This window comes from Meriones unguiculatus, chromosome 5 (assembly GCF_030254825.1).
Source record: "Meriones unguiculatus strain TT.TT164.6M chromosome 5, Bangor_MerUng_6.1, whole genome shotgun sequence".
Lineage (NCBI taxonomy): Eukaryota > Metazoa > Chordata > Mammalia > Rodentia > Muridae > Meriones > Meriones unguiculatus.
The window spans coordinates 66,323,017-66,350,360 of record NC_083353.1 but is presented as its reverse complement, the minus strand read 5'-3'; positions in this window follow the sequence as shown (position 1 = coordinate 66,350,360).

Genomic DNA, 27,344 nt, shown 5'->3' with positions numbered 1-27,344 from the left:
TGGGGTAGTATCGTTGTATGAGAATTTTTTGTTTTCTCTGGTTTTTTGATGGAAGCTAATTTTTAAGTAGGGGGTCATTTCATTGGAAGCATGTTTTCTGTGCTCTGGAGTCATTTCGTTGGAAGCGAATTTTCTGTGCTCTGGGGTGATTTCATTGGAAGCAAATTTTTTGTGCTCTGGGCTGATATCATTAGAAGCGAATCTATGTGTTCTCAGGAGATTTCGTTGGAAAAGAATTTTTTGTCTTCTGGGGTAATGTCGTTGGAAGAGAATTTTTTGTGATCTCCGGTTTTGTCGATGGAAGCAAATTTTTGAAGTGGGTCATTTCGTTGGAAGCGTGTTTTCTGTGCTCTGGAGTCATTTCGTTGGAATCAAATTTCTGGTGCTCTGGGCTCCTTTCTTTGGAATCGAATATTTGTGTTCTCAGGAGATTTCGTTGCAAGCAAATTTTTTGTGTTCTGGAGTAATTTCCTTGGAAGCGAATTTTTTGTGTTCTCGCGTGATTTCTTTGAAAGGGAATTTTTGCGTTCTTGGGTGATTTCGTTGGAAGCGAATTTTTTGTGCTCTGTGATGATATCTTTGGAAGCGAATATTTGTGTGCTCAGGAGATTTCTTTGGAAAAAAATTTTTTGTCTTTTGGGGTAATATCGTAGGAAGAGAATTTTTTGTGATCTCCGGTTTTTTCCATGGAAGCAAATTTTTGAAGTGGGTCATTTCGTTGGAAGCGTGTTTTCTGTGCTCTGAAGTCATTTCTTTGGAAATGAATTTTTTGTGCTCTGGTGTGATTTCTTGGGAAGCGAATATTTGTGTCTCAGGAGATTTCATTGGAAAAGAATTTTTTGTCTTCTGGGGTAATGTCGTTGGAAGAGAATTTTTTGTGTTCTCCGTTTTTTTCGATGGAAACAAATTTTGAAGTAGCGTGTCATTTCGTTCGAAGCATGTTTTCTGTGCTCTGGAATAATTTCGTTGGAAGCGAATTTTTGGTGCTCTGGGGTGATTTCTTTGGAAGCGAATATTTGTGTTCTCAGGAGATTTCATTGCAAGCGAATTTTTTGTGTTCTGGTGTAATTTTGTTGGAAGCGAATTTTTTGTGCTCTGGGATGATATCTTTGGAAGTGAATATTGGTGTTCTCAGGAGATTTTGATGGAAAAGAATTTTTTGTGTTCTGGGGTAATGTCGTTGGAAGAGAATTTTTTGTGTTCTCCGGTTTTTTCGATGGAAACAAATTTTGAAGTAACGTGTCATTTATTTGGAAGCATGTTTTCTGTGCTCTGGAACAATTTCGTTGAAAGCGAATTTTTTGTGTTCTGGTGTAATTTTGTTGGAAGCAAATTTTTTGTTTTCTCGGGTGATTTCGTTGAAAGGGAGTTTTTGTGTTCTAGGATGATTTCGTTGGAGCGAATTTTTTGTGCTCTGGGGTGATTTCTTTGGAAGCGAATTTTTTGGGTTATCGGGTGATTTCGTTGAAAGGGAATTTTTGCGTTATAGGGAGATTTCACTGAAATGATTTTTTGTGCTCTGGGATGATATCTTTGGAAGCGAATATTTGTGTTCTCTGGAGATTTTGTTGCAAGCGAATTTTTTTTGTTCTGGAGTAATTTCTTTGGAAGCGAATTTTTTGGGTTCTCGGGTGGTTTCTTTGAAAGTGAATTTTTGCATTCTAGGGTAATTTCGTTGTAAGCAATTTTTTTTTGCTCTGGGAAGATATCTTTGGAAGCGAATATTTATATTCTCAGGAGATTTCCTTGGAAAAGAATTTTTTGTCTTCTGGGGTAATATCGTTGGACGAGAAATTTTTGTGTTCTCCATTTTTTTTGATGGAAGCAAATTTTTGAAGTAGGGTGTCATTTCGTTGGAAGCGTGTTTTCTGTGTTCTGGAGTCATTTCGTTGGAAGCGAATTTTTTGTGCTCTGGGGTGATTTCATTGGAAGCGAATTTTTTGTGCTCTGGGATGATATCTTTGGAAGCGAAGATTTATATTCTCAGGAGATTTCGTTGGAAAAGAATTTTTTGTCTTCTGGGGTAATATCGTTGGACGAGAATTTTTTGTGTTCTCCATTTTTTTCGATGGAAGCAAATTTTTGAAGTAGGGGGTCATTTCTTTGGAAGCGTGTTTTCTGTGCTCTGGAGTCATATCGTTGGAAGCTAATTTTTTGTGCTCTGGGGTGATTTCGTTGGAAGCGAATATTTGTGTTCTCAGGAGATTTCATTACAAGCGAATTTTTTTGTATTCTGGAGTCATTTCTTTGGAAGCGAATTTTTTTGTGTTCTCCGGTGATTTCGTTGAAAGGGAATTTTTGCGTTCTAGGGTGATTTCATTGGAAGCGATTTTTTTGTGCTCTGGGATGATATCTTTGGAAGCAAATATTTATGTTCTCAGGAGATTTCTTTGGAAAAGAATTTTTTGTCTTCTGGGGTAATGTCTTTGGAAGAGAATTTTTTGTGTTCTCCGGTTTTTTCGATGGAAGCAAATTTTTGAAGTAGGGGGTCATTTCATTGGAAGCATGTTTTCTGTGCTCTGGAGTCATTTCGTTGGAAGCGAATTTTTTGTGCTCTGGTGTGATTTCGTTGGAAACGAATTTTTTGTGTTTTCGGGTGATTTTGTTGCAAGTGAATTTTTTGTGTTCTCAGGAGATTTCTTTGGAAAAGAATTTTTTTTCTTCTGGGGTAATGTCGTTGGAAGAGAATTTTTTGTGTTCTCCGGTTTTATCAATTGAAGCAATTTTTTGAAGTAGTGGGTCATTTCGTTGGAAGCTTTTTTTCTGTGCTCTGGAGTCATTTTGTTTGAAGCGAATTTTTTGTTTTCTTGGGTGATTTCGTTGGAAGCGAATATTTGTGTTCTCAGGAGATTTCATTGCAAGCGAATTTTTTGTATTCTGGTGTCATTTCGTTGGAAGCGAATTTTTTGTGTTCTCGGTGATTTCGTTGAAAGGGAATTTTTTGTGTTCTCAGGAGATTTCTTTGGAAAAGAATTTTTGGTCTTCTGGGGTAATGTCGTTGGAAGAGAATTTTTTGTGTTCTCCACTTTTTTCGATGGAAGCAATATTTTGAAATAGTGGGTCATTTCGTTGGAAGCGTGTTTTCTGTGATGTGGAGTCATTTGGTTGGAAGCGAATTTTTTGTACTCTGGGGTGATATCGTTGGAAGCGAATATTTGTCTTCTCAGGAGATTTCGTTGGAAAAGTATTTTTTGTCTTCTGGGGTAGTATCGTTGTATGAGAATTTTTTGTTTTCTCTGGTTTTTTGATGGAAGCTAATTTTTAAGTAGGGGGTCATTTCATTGGAAGCATGTTTTCTGTGCTTTGGAGTCATTTCGTTGGAAGCGAATTTTCTGTGCTCTGGGGTGATTTCATTGGAAGCAAATTTTTTGTGCTCTGGGCTGATATCATTAGAAGCGAATCTATGTGTTCTCAGGAGATTTCGTTGGAAAAGAATTTTTTGTCTTCTGGGGTAATGTCGTTGGAAGAGAATTTTTTGTGATCTCCGGTTTTGTCGATGGAAGCAAATTTTTGAAGTGGGTCATTTCGTTGGAAGCGTGTTTTCTGTGCTCTGGAGTCATTTCGTTGGAATCAAATTTCTGGTGCTCTGGGCTCCTTTCTTTGGAATCGAATATTTGTGTTCTCAGGAGATTTCGTTGCAAGCAAATTTTTTGTGTTCTGGAGTAATTTCCTTGGAAGCGAATTTTTTGTGTTCTCGCGTGATTTCTTTGAAAGGGAATTTTTGCGTTCTTGGGTGATTTCGTTGGAAGCGAATTTTTTGTGCTCTGTGATGATATCTTTGGAAGCGAATATTTGTGTGCTCAGGAGATTTCTTTGGAAAAAAATTTTTTGTCTTTTGGGGTAATATCGTAGGAAGAGAATTTTTTGTGATCTCCGGTTTTTTCCATGGAAGCAAATTTTTGAAGTGGGTCATTTCGTTGGAAGCGTGTTTTCTGTGCTCTGAAGTCATTTCGTTGGAATCAAATTTCTGGTGCTCTGGGCTCCTTTTTTGGAATCGAATATTTGTGTTCTCAGGAGATTTCTTTGCAAGCGAATTTTTTGTGTTCTGGAGTAATTTCCTTGGAAGCGAATTTTTTGTGTTTTCGCGTGATATCTTTAAAAGGGAATTTTTGCGTTCTTGGGTGATTTCGTTGGAAGCGAATTTTTTGTGCTCTGGCATGATATCTTTGAAAGAAAATATTTGTGTTCTCAGGAGATTTCGTTGGAAAAGAATTTTTTGTCCTCTGGGGTAATGTCGTTGGAAGAGAATTTTTGTGTTCTCCGGTTTTTTCGATGGAAGCAAATTTTGAAGGAGGGTGTCATTTCGTTGGAAGCATTTTTTCTGTGCTCTGGAGTCATTTCTTTGGAAGCGAATTTTTTGTGTTCTCGGGGGATTTCGTTGGAAGTGAATTTTTGCATTCTAGGGTGATTTCGTTGGAAGCGAATTTTTTGTGCTCTGTGATGATATCTTTGGAAACGAATATTTATATTCTCAGGAGATTTCGTTGGAAAAGAATTTTTTGTCTTCTGGGGTAATATCGTTGGACGAGAATTTTTTGTGTTCTTCATTTTTTTCGATGGAAGCAAATTTTTGAAGTAGGGTGTCATTTCGTTGGAAGCGTGTTTTCTGTGTTCTGGAGTCATTTCGTTGGAAGCGAATTCTTTGTGCTCTGCGTTGATTTCATTGGAAGCGAATTTTTTGTGCTCTGGGATGATATCTTTGGAAGCAAATATTTATATTCTCAGGAGATTTCGTTGGAAAAGAATTTTTTTACTTCTGGGGTAATATCGTTGGACGAGAATTTTTTGTGTTCTCCATTTTTTTCGATGGAAGCAAATTTTTGAAGTAGGGCGTCATTTCTTTGGAAGAGTGTTTTCTGTGCTCTGGAGTCATTTCTTTGGAAGCGAATTTTTTGGGTTCTCGGGTGATTTCGTTGAAAGGGAATTTGTGCGGTCTAGGGTGATTTTGTTGAAATTATTTTTTTGTGCTCTGGGATGATATCTTTGGAATCAAAAATTTGTGTTCTCAGGAGATTTCATTGGAAAAGAATTTTTTGTCTTCTGGGGTAATGTCGTTGGAAGAGAATTATTTGTGTTCTCCAGTTTTTTCGATCGAAGCAAATTTTTGAAGTAGGGGGGTCATTTCGTTAGAAGCGGGTTTTCTGTGCTCTGGAGTCATTTCGGTGGAAGCGAATTTTTTCTTCTCTGGCGTGATTTCGATGGAAGCGAATATTTGTGTTCTCAGGAGATTTCTTTGCAACCAAATTTTTGTGTTTTGGGGTAATTTCGTTGGTACCGAATTTTTGTGTTCTCGCGTGATTTCGTTGAATGGGAATTTTTGTGTTATGGGGTGATTTTGTTGGAAGTGATTTTTTTGTGCTCTGGGATGATTACTTTTGAAACGAATTTTGTGTTCTCAGGAGATTTCGTTGCAAGTGAATTTTTTGTGTTCTCAGGAAATTTCCTTGAAAAAGAATTTTTTGTCTTCTGGGGTAATATCGTTGGAATAGAATTTTTTGTGTTCTCCGATTTTTCGATGGAAGCAAATTTTTGAAGTAGGGGTCATTTCATTGGAAGCATGTTTTCTGTGCTCTGGCGTAATTTCGTTGGAAGCGAATTTTTTGTGCTCTGGGGTGATTTGGTTGTAATGGAATATTTGTGTTCTCAGGAGATTTTGCTGCAAAAGAATTTTTTGTCTTATGGGGTAATGTCGTTGGAAGAGAATTTTTTGTGTTCTCCGCTTTTTTCGATGGAAGCAATTTTTTGAAGTAGTATGTCATTTCGTTGGAAGCATGTTTTCTGTGCTCTGGAGTCATTTCGTTGGAAGGGAATTTTTTGTGCTCTGGGTGATTTCGGTGGAAGCGAATTTTTTGTGTTCTCGGGTGATTTTGTAGATAGGAAATTTTTGTGTTCTAGGGTGATTTTGTTGGAAGCGAAGTTTTTCTGCTTTGGGTTGTTTTGGTTGGAAGTAATTTTTTCTATTCTGGGGTAATTTTTTGGACGAGAATTTTTTGTGTTCTTGGGTGATTTCGTTGGGAGCGAATTTTTTGTGTTCTGGAGTATTACGTTGGAAGCCAATTTTTTGTGTTCTTGGTTGATTTCCTTGGCCGTGAATTTTTAGTGTTCTGGGGTCATTTTGTGGGAAGCGAATTTTTTGTGTTCTCAGGTGATTTTGATAGAAGCAAATTTTTGAAATATCGGTTCATTTCTTTGGAAGCGTGTTTTCTGTGCTCTGCAGTCATTTGGTTGGAAGCGAATATTTGTGTTCTCTGGAGATTTAGTTGCAAACGAATTTTTTGTGTTCTGGGGTAATTTCGTTGGAAGCGAATTTTTTGTGTTCTCAGATGATTTCGATGTAACCAATATGTGAAGTAGGGGGTCATTTCGTTAGAAGCTACTTTTCTGTGCCCTGGAGTCATTTCGTTGCAAGCGAATATTTCTGCTCTGGGTTGATTTCGTTGGAAGCGAATTCTTTGTATTCTCGGGTGATTTCGTTGAAAGTAAATTTTTTGTGGCCTAGGATGATTTCGTTGGAAGCGAATTTTTTGTGCTCTGGGACGTTTTCTTTGGAAGCGAATATTTGTGTTCTCAGGAGATTTCGGTGGAAGCGAATTTTTTGTGTTTTGGGGTAATTTCGTTGGAAGAGAATTTTTTGTGTTCTTGGGTGATTTCGATGGAAGCAAATTTTGGAAGTATGGTATCATTTCGTTGGATTCGTGTTTTCAGTGCTCTGGATTCATTTCGTTGGAAACGAGTTTTTTGTGCTCTGGGGTGATTTCTTTGGAAGCGAATTTTTTGTGTTCTCGGGTGATGTCGTTGAAAGTGAATTTTTGCCTTCTAGGGTGATTTCGTTGGAAGCGAATTTTTTGTGCTCTGTGATGATATCTTTGGAAGCGAATATTTATATTCTCAGGAGATTTCCTTGGAAAAGAATTTTTTGTCTTCTGGGGTAATACCGTTGGATGAGAAATTTTTGTGTTCTCCATTTTTTTTCGATGGAAGCAAATTTTTGAAGTAGGGTGTCATTTCGTTGGAAGCGTGTTTTCTGTGTTCTGGAGTCATTTCGTTGGAAGCGAATTTTTTGTGTTCTGGGGTGATTTCATTGGAAGCAAATTTTTTGTGCTCTGGGATGATATCTTCGGAAGCGAATATTTATATTCTCAGGAGATTTCGTTGGAAAAGAATTTTTTGTCTTCTGGGGTAATATCGTTGGACGAGAATTTTTTGTGTTCTCCATTTTTTTCGATGGAAGCAAATTTTTGAAGTAGGGGGTCATTTCTTTGGAAGCGTGTTTTCTGTGCTCTGGAGTCATTTCGTTGGAAGGGAATTTTTTGTGCTCTGGGTGATTTCGGTGGAAGCGAATTTTTTGTGTTCTCGGGTGATTTTGTTGAAAGGAAATTTTTGTGTTCTAGGGTGATTTTGTTGGAAGCGAAGTTTTTCTGCTTTGGGTTGTTTTGGTTGGAAGTAATTTTTTCTATTCTGGGGTAATTTTTTGGACGAGAATTTTTTGTGTTCTTGGGTGATTTCGTTGGGAGCGAATTTTTTGTGTTCTGGAGTATTACGTTGGAAGCCAATTTTTTGTGTTCTTGGTTGATTTCCTTGGCCGTGAATTTTTAGTGTTCTGGGGTCATTTTGTGGGAAGCGAATTTTTTGTGTTCTCAGGTGATTTCGATAGATGCAAATTTTTGAAATATCGGTTCATTTCTTTGGAAGCGTGTTTTCTGTGCTCTGCAGTCATTTGGTTGGAAGCGAATATTTGTGTTCTCTGGAGATTTAGTTGCAAACGAATTTTTTGTGTTCTGGGGTAATTTCGTTGGAAGCGAATTTTTTGTGTTCTCAGATGATTTCGATGTAACCAATATTTGAAGTAGGGGGTCATTTCGTTAGAAGCTTGTTTTCTGTGCCCTGGAGTCATTTCGTTGCAAGCGAATATTTCTGCTCTGGGTTGATTTCGTTGGAAGCGAATTCTTTGTGTTCTCGGGTGATTTCGTTGAAAGGAAATTTTTTGTGGTCTAGGATGATTTCGTTGGAAGCGAATTTTTTGTGCTCTGGGACGTTTTCTTTGGAAGCGAATATTTGTGTTCTCAGGAGATTTTGGTGGAAGCGAATTTTTTGTGTTTTGGGGTAATTTCGTTGGAAGGGAATTTTTTGTGTTCTTGGGTGATTTCGATGGAAGCAAATTTTGGAAGTATGGTATCATTTCGTTGGATTCGTGTTTTCAGTGCTCTGGATTCATTTCGTTGGAAACGAGTTTTTTGTGCTCTGGGGTGATTTCTTTGGAAGCGAACATTTGTGTTCTCAGATTTCGTTGGAAAAGAATTTTTTGTGTTCTTGGGTAGTTTCGTTGGAAGCGAATTATTTGTGTTCTCGGGTGATTTCGATGGAAGCAAATTTTTGAAGTATGGGATCATTTCGTTGGAAGCGTGTTTTCTGTGCTCTGGAGTCATTTCTTTGGAAGCGAATTTTTTGAGTTCTAGGGTGATTTCGTTGGAAGCGAATATTTGTGTTCTCAGAAGATTTCGTTGCAAGCGAGTTTTTTCTGTTCTCCGGTTTTTTCGATGGAAGTAAATTTTTGAAGTAGGGGGTCATTTCTTTGGAAGCGTGTTTTCTGTGCTCTGGAGTCATTTCGTTGGAAGGGAATTTTTTGTGCTCTGGGTGATTTCATTGGAAGCGAATATTTTCTGTTCTGTGGTAATTTCGTTGGACGAAAAGTTTTTGTGTTCTCTGGTGATTTCGTTGAAAAGGATTTTTTTGTGTTCTAGGGTGATTTCGTTGGAAGCGATTTTTTGTGCTCTGGGTTTATTTTGTTGGAAATAATTTTTGCTATTCTGGGGTAATTTTGTTGGACAAAAATTTTTTGTGTTCTCTGGTGATTGCGTTGAAAGGGAATTTTTGGTGTTCTAGGGTGATTTCATTGGAAGCGAATTTTTTGTTCTCTGGGATGATATCTTTGGAAGCTAATATTTGTGTTCTCAGGAGATTTCGTTTGAAGCGAATTTGTTGTCTTCTGGGGTAATATCGTTGAAAGAGAATTTTTTGTGTTCTCTGGTTTTTTCGATTGAAGCAAATTTTTGAAGTAGGGGGTCATTTCGTTGGAAGCGTGTTTTCTGTGCTCTGGAGTCATTTCATTGGAAGCGAATTTTTGGTGCTCTGTGGTGATTTCTTTGGAAGCGAATATTTGTGTTCTCAGGAGATTTCGTTGCAAGCAATTTTTTGTGTTCTGGTGTAATTTTGTTGGAAGCGAATGTTTTGTGCTCTGGGATGATATCTTTGGAAGCGAATATTGGTGTTCTCAGGAGATTTCGTTGGAAAAGGATTTTTTGTCTTCTGGGGTAATATCGTTGGAAGAGAATTTTTTGTGTTCTCCGGTTTTTTCGATGGAAGCAAATTTTTGAAGTAGGGGGTCATTTTGTAGGAAGTGTGTTTTCTGTGCTCTGGAGTCATTTCTTTGGAAATGAATTTTTTGTGCTCTGGGGTGATTTCGTGGGAAGCGAATATTGGTGTTCTCAGGAGATTTTGTTGGAAAGAATTTTTTGTCTTCTGGGGTAATGTCGTTGGAAGAGAATTTTTTGTGTTCTCCGGTTTATTCGATGGAAACAAATTTTGAAGTAACGTGTCATTTAGTTGGAAGCATGATTTCTGTGCTCCGGAACAATTTCGTTGAAAGCGAATTTTTTGTGTTCTGGTGTAATTTTGTTGGAAGCGAGTTTTTTGTTTTCTCGGGTGATTTCGTTGAAAGGGAGTTTTTGTGTTCTAGGGTGATTTCATTGGAAGCGAATTTTTTGTGCTCTGGGATGATTTTGTTGGAAGCGAATTTTTTGGGTTATCGGGTGATTTCGTTGAAAGGGAATATTTGCGTTCTAGGGAGATTTCATTGAAATGATTTTTTGTGCTCTGGAATGATATCTTTGGAAGCGAATATTTGTATTCTCTGGAGATTTCGTTGCAAGCGAATTTTTTTTTTTTTGTTCTGGAGTAATTTCTTTGGAAGCGAATTATTTGGGTTCTCGGGTGGTTTCTTTGACAGGGAATTTTTGTGTTCTAGGGTAATTTCGTTGTAAGCAAATTTTTTGTGCTCTGGGATGATATCTTTGGAAGCGAATATTTATGTTTTCAGGAGATTTCCTTGGAAAAGAATTTTTTGTCTTCTGGGGTAATATTGTTGGAAGAGAATTTTTTGTCTTCTCCGGTTTTTGCGATGGAAGCAAATTTTTGAAGTAGGGTGTCATTTCGTTGGAAGCATGTTTTCTGTTGTCTGGAGTCATTTCATTGGAAGCAAATTTTTTGTGCTCTGGGGTGATTTTGTTGGAAGCGAATTTTTTGAGTTCTCGGGTGATTTCGTTGAAAAGGAATTTTTGCGTTCTAGGGTGATTTTGTTGGAAGCGAATTTTTTGTGCTCTGGAATGATATCTTTGGAAGCGAATATTTGTGTTCTCAGGAGATTTCGTTGGAAAAGAATTTTTTGTCTTCTGGGGTAATGTCATTGGAAGAGAATTTTTTGTGTTCTCCGGTTTTTTCGATGGAAGCAATTTTTTGAAGTAGGGGGTCATTTCGTTGGAAGCGTGTTTTCTGTGCTGTGGAGTCATTTCGTTGGAAGCGAATTTTTTGTGCTCTGGGGTGATTTCGTTGGAAGCGAATTTTTTGGGTTCTCGGATAATTTCGTTGAAAGGGAATTTTTGCATTCTAGGGTGATTTCGTTGGAAGCGATTTTTTTTGCACTGGGATGATATCTTTAGAAACTAATATTTGTGTTCTCAGGAGATTTCGTTGGAAAAGAATTTTTTGTCTTCTGGGGTAATGTCGTTGGAAGAGAATTTTTTCTGTTCTCCGGTTTAATCAATGGAAGCAATTTTTTGAAGTAGATTGTCATTTCGTTGGAAGCGTGTTTTCTGTGATCTGAGGTCATTTCATTGGAAGCGACTTTTTTGTTCTCTGGGGTGATTTCGTTGGAAGCGAATTTTTTCTGTTGTGGGGTAATTTCGTTGAAACCGAATTTTTTTGTTCTCCGGTTTTTCCGATGAAAGCAAATTTTTTAAGTAGGGGGTCATTTCATTGGAAGCGTGTTTTCTGTGCTCTGGAGTGATTTCGTTGGAAGCGAATTATTTGTGCTCTGGGGTGATTTCGTTGGAAGCGAATTTTTTTGTGTTCTCGGGTGATGTTGTTGAAAGTGAATTTTTGCCTTTTAGGGTGATTTCGTTGGAAGCGAATTTTTTGTGCTCTGTGATGATATCTTTGGAAGCGAATATTTATATTCTCAGGAGATTTCCTTGGAAAAGAATTTTTTGTCTTCTGGGGTAATATCGTTGGACGAGAATTTTTTGTGTTCTTCATTTTTTTCGATGGAAGCAAATTTTTGAAGTAGGGTGTCATTTCGTTGGAAGCGTGTTTTCTGTGTTCTGGAGTCATTTCGTTGGAAGCGAATTTTTTGTGTTCTGGGGTGATTTCATTGGAAGCAAATTTTTTGTGCTCTGGGATGATATCTTCGGAAGCGAAGATTTATATTCTCAGGAGATTTCGTTGGAAAAGAATTTTTTGTCTTCTGGGGTAATATCGTTGGACGAGAATTTTTTGTGTTCTCCATTTTTTTCGATGGAAGCAAATTTTTGAAGTAGGGGGTCATTTCTTTGGAAGCGTGTTTTCTGTGCTCTGGAGTCATTTTGTTCGAAGCGAATTTTTTGTGCTCTGGGGTGATTTCGTTGGAAGCGAATATTTGTGTTCTCAGGAGATTTCATTGCAAGCGAATTTTTTGTATTCTAGAGTCATTTTGTTGGAAGCGAATTTTTTGTGTTCTCGGGTGATTTCGTTGAAAGGGAATTTTTGCGTTCTAGGGTGATTTCGTTGGAAGCGATTTTTTGTGCTCTGGGATGATATCTTTGGAAGCAAATATTTATTTTCTCAGGAGATTTCTTTGGAAAAGAATTTTTTGTCTTCTGGGGTAATGTCTTTGGAAGAGAATTTTTTGTGTTCTCTGGTTTTTTCGATGGAAGCAAATTTTTGAAGTAGGGGGTCATTTCATTGGAAGCATGTTTTCTGTGCTCTGGAGTCATTTCGTTGGAAGCGAATATTTTGTGCTCTGGTGTGATTTCGTTGGAAACGAATTTTTTGTGTTTTCGGGTGATTTCGTTGCAAGTGAATTTTTTGTGTTCTCAGGAGATTTCTCTGGAAAAGAATTTTTTGTCTTCTGTGGTAATGTCGTTGGAAGAGAATTTTTTGTGTTCTCCAGTTTTATAAATTGAAGCAATTTTTTGAAGTAGTGGGTCATTTCGTTGGAAGCTTGTTTTTTGTGCTCTGGAGTCATTTTGTTCGAAGCGAATTTTTTGTTCTCTGGGGTGATTTCGTTGGAAGCGAATATTTGTGTTCTCAGGAGATTTCATTGCAAGTGAATTTTTTGTGTTCTCAGGAAATTTCGTTGAAAAAGAATTTTTGGTCTTCTGGGGTAATGTTGTTGGAAGAGAATTTGTTGTGTTCTCTACTTTTTTCGATGGAAGCAATATTTTGAAGTAGTGGGTCATTTCGTTGGAAGCGTGTTTTCTGTGATCTGGAGTCATTTGGTTGGAAGCGAATTTTTTGTACTCTGGGGTGATATCGTTGGAAGCGAATATTTGTCTTCTCAGGAGTTTTCGTTGGAAACATATTTTTTGTCTTCTGGGGTAGTATCGTTGGAAGAGAATTTTTTGTTTTCTCTGGTTTTTTGATGGAAGCAAATTTTTAAGTAGGGGGTCATTTCATTGGAAGCATGTTTTCTGTGCTCTGGAGTCATTTCGTTGGAAGCAAATTTTCTGTGCTCTGGGATGATTTCGTTGGAAGCAAATTTTTTGTGCTCTGGGCTGATATCATTGGAAGCGAATATTTGTGTTCCCAGGAGATTTCGTTGGAAAAGAATTTTTTGTCTTCTGGGGTAATTTCGTTGGAAGAGAATTTTTTGTGTTCTCCGGTTTTTTCGATGGAAGCAAATTTTTGAAGTAGTGGGTCATTTCGTTGGAAGCGTGTTTTCTGTGCTCTGGAGTCATTTCGTTGGAATCAAATTTCTGGTGCTTTGGGCTCATTTCTTTGGAATCGAATATTTGTGTTCTCAGGAGATTTCGTTGCAAGCGAATTTTTTGTGTTCTGGAGTAATTTCCTTGGAAGCGAATTTTTTGTGTTCTCGCGTGATATCTTTAAAAGGGAATTTTTGCGTTCTTCGGTGATTTCGTTGGAAGCGAATTTTTTGTGCTCTGGGATGATATCTTTGGAAGCAAATATTTGTGTTCTCAGGAGATTTCGTTGGAAAATAATTTTTTGTCTTCTGGGGTAATATCTTTGGACGAGAATTTTTTGTGTTCTCCATTTTTTTCGATGGAAGCAAATTTTTGAAGTAGGGTATCCTTTCGTTGGAAGTGTGTTTTCTGTGTTTTCTGGAGTCATTTCGTTGGAAGCGAATTTTTTTGTGCTCTGGGGTGATTTCTTTGGAAGCGAATTTTTTGTGCTCTGGGATGATATCTTTGGAAGCGAATATTTATATTTTCAGGAGATTTCGTTGGAAAAGAATTTTTTGTCTTCTGGGTTAATATAGTTGGAAGAGAATTTTTTGTGTTCTCCGTTTTTTTCGATGGAAGCAAATTTTTGAAGTAGGGGGTCATTTCGTTGGAAGCGTGTTTTCTGTGCTCTGGAGTCATTTCGTTGGAAACAAATTTTTTGTGCTCTGGGGTGATTTCGTTGGAAGCGAATTATTTGTGTTCTGGGGTGAATTCTTTGGAAGCGAATTTTTTGTGTTCTCGGGTGATTTTGTTGAAAGGGAATTATTGTGTTCTAGGGTGATTTCGTTGGAAGCAAATTTTTTGTGCTCTGGGATGATATCTTTGGAAGCGAATATTTGTGTTCTCAGAAGATATCATTGGAAATGAATTTTTTGCCTTCTGGGGTAATATCGTTGGAAGAGAATTCTTTGTGTTCTCTGGTTTTTTCGATGGAAGCAAATTTTTGAAGATGGGGGTTATTTCGTTGGAAGAGTGTTTTTGGTGCTCTGGAGTCATTTCATTAGAATCGAATTTTTTGTGCTTTGGGATGATATCTTTGGAAGCGAATATTTGTGTTCTCATGAGATTTCGTTTGAAAACACTTTTTTGTCTTCTGGGGTAATATCGTTGGAAGCGAATTTTTTGTGTTCTCAGGTCATTTCGTTGAAAGGGAAATTTTGTGTTCTAGGATAATTTTGTTGGAAGCGAATTTTTGTGCTCTGGGATTATTCCGTTGGAAGTGAAATTTTTGTATTCTCGGGTGATTTCATTGACAGTGAATTTTTGTGTTCTAGGGTGATTTCGTTGGAAGCGAATTTTTTGTGCTCTGGGATGATATCTTTGGAAGCGAATATTTGTGTTCTCAGGAGATTTCGTTAGAAAAGAATTTTTTGTCTTCTGGGATGATATCTTTGGAAGCGAATATTTGTGTTCTCAGGAGATTTCATTGGAAAAGAATTTTTTGTCTTCTGGGGTAATATAGTTGGAAGAGAATTTTTCGGGTTCTCCAGTTTTTTCAATCGAAGCAAATTTTTGAAGTAGGGGGTCATTTCTTTGGAAGCGTGTTTTCTGTGCTCTGGAATAATTTCGTCGGAAGCGAATTTTTGGTGCTCTGGGGTGATTTCTTTCGAAGCGAATATTTGTGTTCTCAGGAGATTTCGTTGCCAGCGAATTTTTTGTGTTCTGGTGTAATTTTGTTGGAAGCGAATTTTTTGTGCTCTGGGATGATATCTTTGGAAGCGAATATTGGTGTTCTCAGGAGATTTTGTTGGAAAAGAATTTTTTGTCTTCTGGGGTAATGTCGTTGGAAGAGAATTTTTTCTGTTCTCCTGTTTTTTCGATGGAAACAAATTTTGAAGTAACGTGTCATTTAGTTGGAAGCATGTTTTCTGTGCTCTGGAACAATTTCTTTGAAAGCGAATTTTTTGTATTCTGGTGTAATTTTGTTGGAAGCGAATTTTTTGTTTTCTCGGGTGATTTCGTTGAAAGGGAGTTTTTGTGTTCTAGGGTGATTTCGTTGGAATCGAATTTTTTGTGCTCTGGGGTGATTTCGTTGGAAGCGAATTTTTTTTGGGTTATCGGGTGATTTCGTTGAAAGGGAATTTTTGCGTTCTAGGGAGATTTCATTGAAATGATTTTTTGTGCTCTGGGATGATATCTTTGGAAGCAATATTTGTGTTTTCTGGAGATTTCGTTGCAAGCGAATTTTTTTTGTTCTGGAGTAATTTTTTTGGAAGCGAATTTTTTGGGTTCTCGGGTGGTTTCTTTGAAAGGGAATTTTTGTGTTCTAGGGTAATTTTGTTGTAAGCAAATTTTTTGTGCTCTGGGATGATATCTTTGGAAGTGAATATTTATGTTTTCAGGAGATTTCCTTGGAAAAGAATTTTTTGTCTTCTGGGGTAATATCGTTGGAAGAGAATTTTTTGTCTTCTCCGGTTTTTGCGATGGAAGGAAATTTTTGAAGAAGGGTGTCATTTCATTGGAAGCATGTTTTCTGTTGTCTGGAGTCATTTCATTGGAAGCAAATTTTTTGTACTCTGGTGTGATTTTGTTGGAAGCGAATTTTTTGAGTCCTCGGGTGATTTCGTTGAAAGGAAATTTTTGCGTTCTAGGGTGATTTCGTTGGAAGCGAATTTTTTGTGCTCTGGAATGATATCTATGGAAGCGAATATTTGTGTACTCAGGAGATTTTGTTGGAAAATAATTTTTTGTCTTCGGCGGTAATATCATTGGAAGAGAATTTTTGGTCTTCTCCGTTTTTTTCGATGGAAGCAAATTTTTGAAGTAGGGTGTCATTTCGTTGGAAGCGTGTTTTCGGTGTTCTGGAGTCATTTCATTGGAAGTAAATTTTTTGTACTCTGGTGTGATTTGGTTGGAAGCGAATTTTTTGTGTTCTCGGGTGATTTGGTAGCAAGTGAATTTTTTGTGTTCTCAGGAGATTTTTTTGGAAAAGAATTTTTGGTCTTCGGGGGTAATGCCGTTGGAAGAGAATTTTTTGTGTTCTCCGGTTTTTTCGATGGAAGCAAATTTTTGAAGTAGTGGGTCATTTCGTTGGAAGCGTGTTTTCTGTGCTCTGGAGTCATTTCGTTGGAATCAAATTTCTGGTGCTTTGCGCTCATTTCTTCGGAATCGAATATTTGTGTTCTCAGGAGATTTCGTTGCAAGCGAATTTTTTGTGTTCTGGAGTAATTTCCTTGGAAGCGAATTTTTTGTGTTCTCGCGTGATATCTTTATAAGGGAATTTTTGCGTTCTTCGGTGATTTCGTTGGAAGCGAATTTTTTGTGCTCTGGGATGATATCTTTGGAAGCAAATATTTGTGTTCTCAGGAGATTTCGTTGGAAAAGAATTTTTTGTGTTCTGGGGTAAGATCGTTGGAAGCGAATTTTTTGGGTTCTCGAGTAATTTCGTTGAAAGGGAATTTTTGCATTCTAGGGTGATTTCGTTGGAAGCGATTTTTTTGCACTGGGATGTTATCTTTAGAAACTAATATTTGTGTTCTCAGGAGATTTCGTTGGAAAAGAATTTTTTGTCTTCTGGGGCAATATCGTTGGACGAGAATTTTTTGTGTTCTCCATTTTTTTCGATGGAAGCAAATTTTTGAAGTAGGGTGTCATTTCGTTGGAAGCGTGTTTTCTGTATTCTGGAGTCATTTCTTTGGAAGCAAATTTTTTGTGCTCTGGGATGATTTCGTTGGAAGCGAATTTTTTGTGCTCTGGGATGATATCTTTGGAAGCGAATATTTATATTCTCAGGAGATTTCGTTGGAAAAGAATTTTTGTCTTCTGGGGTAATATAGTTGGAAGAGAATTTTTTGTGTTCTCCGTTTTTTTCGATGGAAGCAAATTTTTGAAGTAACGTGTCATTTAGTTGGAAGCATGTTTTCTGTGCTCTGGAACAATTTCGTTGAAAGCGAATTTTTTGTGTTCTGGTGTAATTTTTTTGGAAGCGAGTTTTTGGTTTCTCGGGTGATTTCGTTGAAAGGGAGTTTTTGTGTTCTAGGGTGATTTCATTGGAAGCAAATTTTTTGTGCTCTGGGGTGATTTCGTTGGAAGCGAATATCTGTGTTCTCAGAAGATTTCATTGGAAAAGAATTTTTTGCCTTCTGGGGTAATATCGTTGGAAGAGAATTCTTTGTGTTCTCCGGTTTTTTCGATGGAAGCAAATTTTTGAAGATGGGGGTTATTTCGTTGGAAGCATGTTTTTGGTGCTCTGGAGTCATTTCATTAGAATTGAATTTTTTGTGCTTTGGGATGATATCTTTGGAAGCGAATATTTCTGTTCTCATGAGATTTCGTTTGAAAACAATTTTTTGTCTTCTGCGGTAATATCGTTGGAAGAGAATTTTTTGTGTTCTCAGGTCATTTCGTTGAAAGGGAAATTTTGTGTTCTAGGATAATTTTGTTGGAAGCGAATTTTTGTGCTCTGGGATGATTCCGTTGGAAGTCAATTTTTTGTATTCTCGGGTGATTTCATTGAAAGTGAATTTTTGTGTTCTCAGGGTGATTTCGTTGAAAGGGAATTTTTGTGTTCTAGTGTAATTTTGTTGGAAGCGAATATATTGTGCTCTGGGATGATATCTTTGGAAGCGAATATTTTTGTTCTCAGGAGATTTCGTTGGAAAAGAATTTTTTGCCTTCTGGGGTAATATCATTGGAAGAGAATTTTTTGTGTTCTCCGGTTTTTTCGATGGAAGCAAATTTTTGAAGTAGGGGGTCATTTCGTTGGAAGTGTGTATTTTGTGCTCTGGAGTCATTACGTTGGAAGCGAATTTTTTGTCTTCTGCGATAATTTCTTTGGAAGCGAATTTTTTGTGTTCTCGGGTGATTTCCATGATAGAGAATTTTTGTGTTCTAGGGTGATTTCATTGGAAGCCAATTTTTTGTCCTCTGGGATGATATCTTTGGAAGCGAATATCTGTGTTCTCAGGAGGTTTCATTGGAAAAGAATTTTTTGTCTTATGGGGTAATATCGTTGGAAGAGAATTTTTTGTGTTTTCTGGTTTTTTCGATGGAAGCAAATTTTTGAGGTAGGAGGTCATTTTGTTGGAAGCGTGTTTTCTGTGCTCTGGAGTCCTTTCGTTGGAAGCAAATTTTTTGTGCTCTGGGGTGATTTCGTTGGAAGGGAATATTTGTGTTCTCAGAAGATTTCTTTGCAAGTGAATTTTTTGTGTTCTGGAGTAATTTCCTTGGAAGAAAATTTTTTGTGTTCTCGGGTGATTTCCATGAAAGGGAATTTTTGTGTTCTAGGGTGATTTCATAGGAAATGAATTTTTTTGCTCTGGGATGATATCTTTGGAAGCGAATATTTGTGTTCTCAGGAGATTTCGTTGGAAAAGAATTTTTTGCCTTCTGGGGTAATATCGTTGGAAGAGATTTTTTTGTGTTCTCCGGTTTTTTCGATGGAAACAAATTTTGAAGTAACGTGTCATTTAGTTGGAAGCATGTTTTCTGTGCTCTGGAACAATTTCGTTGAAAGCGAATTTTTTGTGTTCTGGTGTAATTTTGTTGGAAGCGAGTTTTTTGTTTTCTCGGGTGATTTCGTTGAAAGGGAGTTTTTGTGTTCTAGGGTGATTTCATTGGAAGCGAATTTTTTGTGCTCTGGGGTGATTTCGTTGGAAGCGAATTTTTTGGGTTATCGGGTGATTTCGTTGAAAGGGAATTTTTGCGTTCTAGGGAGATTTCATTGAAATGATTTTTTGTGCTCTGGGATGATATCTTTGGAAGCGAATATTTGTGTTCTCAGGAGATTTCAATGGAAAAGAATTTTTTGTCTTCGGGGGTAATGTCGTTGGAAGAGAATTTTTTGTGTTCTCCGGTTTTTTCGATGGAAGCAATTTTTTGAAGTAGGGGGTCATTTCGTTGGAAGCGTATTTCCGGTGCTCAGGAGTCATTTCGTTGAAAGCGAATTTTTTGTGCTCTGGGGTGATTTCTTTAGAAGCGAATTTTTTGTGTTCTCGTGTGATATCGTTGAAAGGGAATTTTTGTGTTCTAGGGTGATTTCCTTGGAAGCGAATTTTTTGTGCTCTGTGATGATATCATTGGAAGCGAATATTTGTGTTCTCAGGAGATTTCGTTGGAAAAGAATTTTTTGTCTTTTGGGTTAATATCATTGGAAGAGAATTTTTGTTTTCTCCGGTTTTTTCGATGGAAACAAATTTTTGAAGTAGGGCGTCATTTCATTGGAAGCATGTTTTCTGTGCTCTGGAGTCATTTAGTTGGAAGCGAATTTTTTGTTCTCGGGTCATTTCATTGCTTCATTGTTTTCTGTCTTCTGGAGTCATTTCGTTGGAAGCAAATTTTTTGTGCTCTCGGGTGATTTCATTGGAAGCGATATTTTGGTGTTCTCGGGTGATTTCTTTGAAAGGGAATTTTTGTGTGCTTGGGTGATTTCGTTGGATGCGAATTTTTTGTGCTCTGGGATGATATCTTTGGAAGCGAATATTTATATTCTCAGGAGATTTCGTTGGAAAAGAATTTTTTGTCTTCTGGGGTAATATCGTTGGACGAGAATTTTTTGTGTTCTCCATTTTTTGCGATGGAAGCAAATTTTTGAAGTAGGGGGTCATTTCTTTGGAAGCGTGTTTTCTGTGCTCTGGAGTCATTTCGTTGGAAGCTAATTTTTTGTGCTCTGGGGTGATTTCGTTGGAAGCGAATATTTGTGTTCTCAGGAGATTTCATTGCAAGCGAATTTTTTGTATTCTGTAGTCATTTCGTTGGAAGCGAATTTTTTGTGTTCAGGGCTGATTTCGTTGAAAGGGAATTTTTGCGTTCTAGGGTGATTTCGTTGGATGCGATTTTTTTGTGCTCTGGGATGATATCTTTGGAAGCAAATATTTATGTTCTCAGGAGATTTCTTTGGAAAAGAATTTTTTGTCTTCTGGGGTAATGTCTTTGGAAGAGAATTTTTTGTGTTCTCCGGTTTTTTCGATGGAAGCAAATTTTTGAAGTAGGGGGTCATTTCATTAGAAGCATGTTTTCTGTGCTCTGGAGTCATTTCGTTGGAAGCGAATTTTTTGTGCTCTGGTGTGATTTCGTTGGAAATGAATTTTTTGTGTTTTCGGGTGATTTCGTTGCAAGTGAATTTTTTGTGTTCTCAGGACATTTCTTTGGAAAAGAATTTTTTGTCTTCTGGGGTAATGTCGTTGGAAGAGAATTTTTTTGTGTTCTCTGGTTTTATCAATTGAAGCAATTTTTTGAGTAGTGGGTCATTTCGTTGGAAGCTTGTTTTCTGTGATCTGGAGTCATTTGGTTGGAAGCGAATTTTTTGTTCTCTGGGGTGATTTCGTTGGAAGCGAGTTTTTTTGTGCTCTGGGATGATATCTTTGGAAGCGAATATTTATATTCTCAGGAGATTTCGTTGGAAAAGAATTTTTTGTCTTCTGGGGTAATGTCGTTGGAAGAGAATTTTTTGTGTTCTCCGGTTTTATCAATTGAAGCAATTTTTTGAAGTAGTGGGTCATTTCGTTGGAAGCTTGTTTTCTGTGCTCGGGATTCATTTTGTTCGAAGCGAATTTTTTGTTCTCTGGGGTGATTTCGTTGGAAGCGAATATTTGTTTTCTCAGGAGATTTCGTTGCAAGTGAATTTTTTGTGTTCTCAGGAAATTTCATTGAAAAAGAATTTTTGGTCTTCTGGGGTAATGTCGTTGGAAGAGAATTTTTTGTGTTCTCCGGTTTTATCAATTGAAGCAATGTTTTGAAGTAGTGGGTCATTTCGTTGGAAGCGTGTTTTCTGTGATCTGGAGTCATTTGGTTGGAAGCGAATTTTTTGTACTCTGGGGTGATATCGTTGGAAGCGAATATTTGTCTTCTCAGGAGTTTTCTTTGGAAAAGTATTTTTTGTCTTCTGGGGTAGTATCGTTGGAAGACAATTTTTTGTTTTCTCTGGTTTTTTGATGGAAGCAAAATTTTTAAGTAGGGGGTCATTTCATTGGAAGCATGTTTTCTGTGCTCTGGAGTCATTTCGTTGGAAGCGAATTTTCTGTGCTCTGGGGTGATTTCGTTGGAAGCAAATTTTTTGTGCTCTGGGCTGATATCATTGTAAGCGAATATTTGTGTTCTCAGGAGATTTCGTTGGAAAAGAATTTTTTGTCTTCTGGGGTAATTTCGTTGGAAGAGAAATTTTTTGTGTTCTTCGGTTATTTCGAAGGAAGCAAATTTTTGAAGTAGTGGGTCATTTCATTGGAAGCGTGTTTTCTGTGCTCTGGAGTCATTTTGTTGGAATCAAATTTCTGGTGCTCTGGGCTCATTTCTTTGGAAGCGAATATTTGTATTCTCAGGAGATTTCGTTGCAAGCAAATTTTTTGTGTTCTGGAGTAATTTCCTTGGAAGCCAATTTTTTGTGTTCTCGCGTGATTTCTTCAAAAGGGAATTTTTGCGTTCTTGGGTGATTTCGTTGGAAGCGAATTTTTTGTGCTCTGTGATGATATCTTTGGAAGCGAATATTTGTGTGCTCAGGAGATTTCTTTGGAAAAGAATTTTTTGTCTTTTGGGGTAATGTCGTAGGAAGAGAATTTTTTGTGATCTCCGTTTTTTTCAATGAAAGCAAATTTTTGAAGTAGTGGGTCATTTCGTTGGAAGCGTGTTTTCTGTGCTCTGGAGTCATTTCGTTGGAATCAAATTTCTATTGCTTTGGGCTCATTTCTTTGGAATCACATATTTGTGTTCTCAGGAGATTTCGTTTCAAGCGAATTTTTTGTGTTCTGGAGTAATTTCCTTCGAAGCGAATGTTTTGTGTTCTCGCGTGATATCTTTAAAAGGGAATTTTTGCGTTCTTCGGTGATTTCGTTGGAAGCGAATTTTTTGTGCTCTGGGATGATATCTTTGGAAGCAAATATTTGTGTTCTCAGGAGATTTCGTTGGAAAAGAATTTTTTGTGTTCTGGGGTAAGATCGTTGGAAGCGAATTTTTTGGGTTCTCGAGTAATTTCGTTGAAAGGGAATTTTTGCATTCTAGGGTGATTTCGTTGGAAGCGATTTTTTTGCACTGGGATGTTATCTTTAGAAACTAATATTTGTGTTCTCAGGAGATTTCGTTGGAAAAGAATTTTTTGTCTTCTGGGGTAATATCTTTGGACGAGAATTTTTTGTGTTCTCCATTTTTTTCGATGGAAGCAAATTTTTGAAGTAGGGTGTCCTTTCGTTGGAAGCGTGTTTTCTGTGTTCTGGAGTCATTTCGTTGGAAGCGAATTTTTTGTGCTCTGGGGTGATTTCGTTGGAAGCAAATTTTTTGTGCTCTGGGATGATATCTTTGGAAGCGAATATTTATATTCTGAGGAGATTTCATTGGAAAAGAATTTTTTGTCTTCTGGGGTAATGTCGTTGGAAGAGAATTTTCTGTGTTCTCCGGTTTTATCAATTGAAGCAATTTTTTGAAGTAGTGGGTCATTTCTTGGAAGCGTGTTTTCTGTGCTCTGGAGTCATTTCTTTGGAAACGAATTTTTTGTGCTCTGGGGTGATTTCGTTGGAAGCGAATTTTTTGTGTTCTGGGGTGATTTCTTTGGAAGCGAATTTTTTGTGTTCTCGGGTGCTTTTGTTGAAAGGGAATTATAGTGTTCTAGGGTGATTTCGTTGGAAGCAAATTTTTTGTGCTCTGGGATGATATCTTTGGAAGCGAATATTTGTTTTCTCAGAAGATTTCATTGGAAAAGAATTTTTTGCCTTCTGGGGTAATATCGTTGGAAGAGAATTCTTTGTGTTCTCCGGTTTTGTGGATGGAAGCAAATTTTTGAAGATGGGGGTTATTTCGTTGGAAGCGTGTTTTTGGTGCTCTGGAGTCATTTCATTAGAATCTAATTTTTTGTGCTTTGGGATGATATCTTTGGAAGCGAATATTTGTGTTTTCATGAGATTTCGTTTGAAAACAATTTTTTGTCTTCTGGGGTAATATCGTTGGAAGCGAATTTTTTGTGTTGTCAGGTCATTTCGTTGAAAGGGAAATTTTGTGTTCTAGGATAATTTTGTTGGAAGCGAATTTTTGTGCTCTGGGTTGATTCCGTTGGAAGTGAATTTTTTGTATTCTCGGGTGATTTCATTGCAAGTGAATTTTTGTGTTCTAGGGTGATTTCTTTGGAAGCGAATTTTTTGTGCTCTGGGATGATATCTTTGGAAGGGAATATTTGTGTTCTCAGGAGATTTCGTTGGAAAAGAATTTTTTGTCTTCGGGGGTAATGTCGTTGGAAGAGAATTTTTTGTGTTCTCCGGTTTTTTCGATGGAAGCAATTTTTGAAGTAGGGGGTCATTTTGTTGGAAGCCTGTTTCCGGTGCTCAGGAGTCATTTCGTTGGAAGCGAATTTTTTGTGCTCTGGGGTGATTTCTTTGGAAGCGAATTTTTTGTGTTCTCGCGTGATTTCTTTGAAAGGGAATTTTTGCATTCTAGGGTGATTTCGTTGGAAGCGATTTTTTTGCACTGGGATGATATCTTTAGAAACTAATATTTGTGTTCTCAGGAGATTTCGTTGGAAAAGAATTTTTTGTCTTCTGGGGTAATGTCGTTGGAAGAGAATTTTTTGTGCTCTGGGGTGATTTCGTTGGAAGCGAATTTTTTGGGTTCTCAGGTGATTTCTTTGAAAGGGAATTTTTGCATTCTAGGGTAATTTGGTTGGAAGCGAATTTTTGTGCTCTGGGATGATATCTTTAGAAGAGAATATTTGTGTTCTCAGGAGATTTCGTTGGAAAAGAATTTTTTGTCTTCTGGGGTAATATCGTTGGAAGAGAATTTTTTGTGTTCTCCGGTTTTTTCGATGGAAGCAAATTTTTGAAGTAGGGGATCACTTCGTTGGAACCGTGTTTTCTGTGATCTGGAGTCATTTCGTTGGAACCGTGTTTTCTGTGCTCTGGAGTCATTTCGTTGGAAGCGAATTTTTTGTGTTCTGGGGTGATTTCGTTGGAAGCGAATATTTGTGTTCTCAGGAGATTTCGTTGCTAGCGAATTTTTTGTGTTCTAGGGTGATTTCGTTGGAAGCGAATTTTTTGTGCTCTTGGGTGATTTGGTTGGAAGGGCATTGTTTGTCTTCTGTGGTGATTTCGAACGAAGCGAGTGTTTTATGTTCTAGGGTGGTTTTCTTGGAAGGGAATTTTTTGTGTTCTGGGGTCATTTCATTGGAAGCGTGCTTTCTGTGCTCTGGAGTCATTTCGTTGAAAGCGAATTTTTTATGTAATAGGGTGATTATAGTGGAAGCGAATTTTTTGTGTTCTAGGGTCCTTTCATTGGAAGCTTGTTTTCTGTGCTTTGGAGTCATTTCATTGGAAGCGAATATTTTGTGATCTGAGGTGATTGCATTGGAAGCGAATTTTTTGTGTTCTGGGGTGATTTCAATAGAAGCAATTTTTTTCTGTTCTGTAGAAATTTCGTTGGATGTTAACTTTTTGTGTTTTCGGGTGATTTCGTTGAAAGGGAATTTTTTGTGTTCTGGGGTAATTTCGTTGGAAGCGAATTTTTTGTGTTCTTGGGTGATTTCGATGGAAGCAAATTTTTGAAATATCGGGTCATTTCGTTGGAAGCGTGTTTTCTGTGCTCTGGAGTCATTTCATTGGAAGCGAATTTTTTGTGTTCTCGGGTGATTTCGATGGAAGCAAATTTTTGAAATATCACGTCATTTCTTTGGAAGCATGTTTTCTGTGCTCTGGAGTCACTTCGTTGGAAGCGAATTTTTTGTGTTCTGAGTTGATTTCGTTGGAAGCGAATATATGTGTTTTTCGGAAGATTTCGTTGCAAGCGAATTTTTTGTATTCTGGGGTAATTTCGTTGGAAGCAAATTTTTTGTGTTCTCGGGTGATTTCGTTGAAATCGATTTTTTTTTGTTCTAGGGTGATTTCGTTGGAAGGGAATTTTTTGTGCTCTTGGGTGATTTGGTTGGAAGTGAATTTTTTGTCTTCTGTGGTGATTTCGAAGGCAGCGAGTGTTTTATATTCTAGGTTGATTTCGTTGGAAGGGAATTTTTTGTGTTCTGGGGTCATTTCATTGGAAGCGTGTTTTGTGTGCTCTGGAGTCATTTCATTGGAAGCAAATTTTTTTGTGCTCTGGGGTGATTTCGTTGGAAGCGCATATTTGTGTTCTCAGGAGATTTCGTTGCGAGGGAATTTTTTGTGTTCTGCGGTGATTTCGTTGGAAGCGAATTTTTTGTGTTCTTGGGTGATTTCGTTGAAAGGGTATTTTTCTGTTTTAGGGTGATTTCGTTGGAAGCGAATTTTTAGTGTTCTCAGGTGATTTTTTTGAAAGGGAATTTTTTTGTTCTTGGGCGATTTCTTTGGAATCGAATTTTTTGTGCTCTGTGATGATATCTTTGGAAGCGAATATTTGTGTTCTCAGGAGATTTCGTTGGAAAAGAATTTTTTGTCTTCTGGGGTAATATCATTAGAAGAGAATTTTTTTGTTTTCCGGTATTTCCATGGAAGCAATTTTTTGAAGTAGGGGGTCATTTCGTTGGAAGCATGTTTTCTGTGCTCTGGAGTCATTTCGTTGGAAGCAAATTTTTTGTGTTCTGTGGTGATTTCATTGAAAGGGAATTTTTTGTGTTCTGGGGTATTTCGTTGGAAGCGAATATTTGTGTTCTCAGGAGATTTCGTTGCAAGCGAATTTTTTGTGTTCTGGGGTGATTTCGTTGGAAGCATATTTTTTTTTTTCTCGGGTGTTTTCTTTGAAAGGGAATTTTTGTGTTCAAGGGTGCTTTCTTTGGAAGCGAATTTTTTGTGCTCTGGGATGATATCTTTGGAAGCGAATATTTTTGTTCTCAGTAGATTTCGTTGGAAAAGAATTTTTTGTCTTCTGGGGTAATATCGTTAGAAGAGAATTGTTTGTGTTTTCCGGTATTTCCATGGATGCAAATTTTTGAAGTAGGGGGTCATTGTGTTGGAAGCGTGTTTTCTGTGCTATGGAGTCATTTCGTTGGAAGCGAATTTTTTGTGTTCTGGGGTGATTTCGTTGGAAGCGAATTTTTGTGTTCTGGGGTAACTTCGTTCGAAGCGAATTTTTTGTGTTCTGGGTTCCTTTCATTGGAAGCATGTTTTCTGTGCTTTGGAGTCATTTCATTGGAAGCGAATATTTTGTGCTCTGTGGTGATTTTGTTGTAAGCGAATTTTTTGTGTTCTCAGGTGATTTCGTTTATAGCTCATTTTTTGTGTTCTAGCGTGATTGCTTTGGAAGTGAATTTTTTGTGTTCTGGGGTGATTTCGATGGAAGAAAATTTTTTCTGTTCTGTGGTAATTTTGTTGGAAGTGAACTTTTAGTGTTCTCGGGTGATTTCGTTGAAAGCGAATTTTTTGTGTTCTAGGGTAATTTTGTTGGAAGCGAATTTTTTTGTGCTCTGGGATGATTTCCTTGGAAGCGAATATTTGTGTTATCAGGAGATTTTGTTGGAAGAGAATTTTTTTGTGTTCTGGGGTAATTTCTTTGGATGCAAATTTTTTGTGTTCTTGGGTGATTTCAATGGAAGCAAATTTTGAAATATGGGGTCATTTCTTTGGAAGCGTGTTTTCTGTGCTCTGGAGTCATTTTGTTGGAAGCGAATTTTTTGTGCTCTGGGGTGATTTCGTTCTAAGCGAATTTTTTGTGCTCTGGGGTGATTTGGTTGGAAGCGAATTTTTTGTCTTCTGTGGTGATTTCGATGGAAGCGAATTTTTTATGTTTTAGGGTGATTTCGTTGGAGGCGAATTTTTTGTGTTCAGCGGTCATTTCATTGGAAGCGTGCTTTCTGTGCTCTGGAGTCATATCTTTGGAAGCGAATTTTTTGTGCTCTGGGGTGATTTCGTTGGAAGCAAATTTTTTTGTGTTCTCGGGGGTTTCGTTGAAAGGGAATTTTTGTGTTCAAGGGTGCTTTCTTTGGAAGCGAATTTTTTGTGCTCTGGGATGATATCTTTGGAAGCGAATATTTTTGTTCTCAGTAGATTTCGTTGGAAAAGAATTTTTTGTCTTCTGGGGTAATATCGTTAGAAGAGAATTGTTTGTGTTTTCCGGTATTTCCATGGAAGCAAATTTTTGAAGTAGGGGGTCATTGCGTTGGAAGCGTGTTTTCTGTGCTATGGAGTCATTTCGTTGGAAGCGAATTTTTTGTGTTCTGGGGTGATTTCGTTGGAAGCGAATTTTTGTGTTCTGGGGTAACTTCGTTCGAAGCGAATTTTTTGTGTTCTGGGTTCCTTTCATTGGAAGCATGTTTTCTGTGCTTTGGAGTCATTTCATTGGAAGCGAATATTTTGTGCTCTGTGGTGATTTTGTTGTAAGCGAATTTTTTGTGTTCTCAGGTGATTTCGTTTATAGCTCATTTTTTGTGTTCTAGCGTGATTGCTTTGGAAGTGATTTTTTTGTGTTCTGGGGTGATTTCGATGGAAGAAAATTTTTTCTGTTCTGTGGTAATTTTGTTGGAAGTGAACTTTTAGT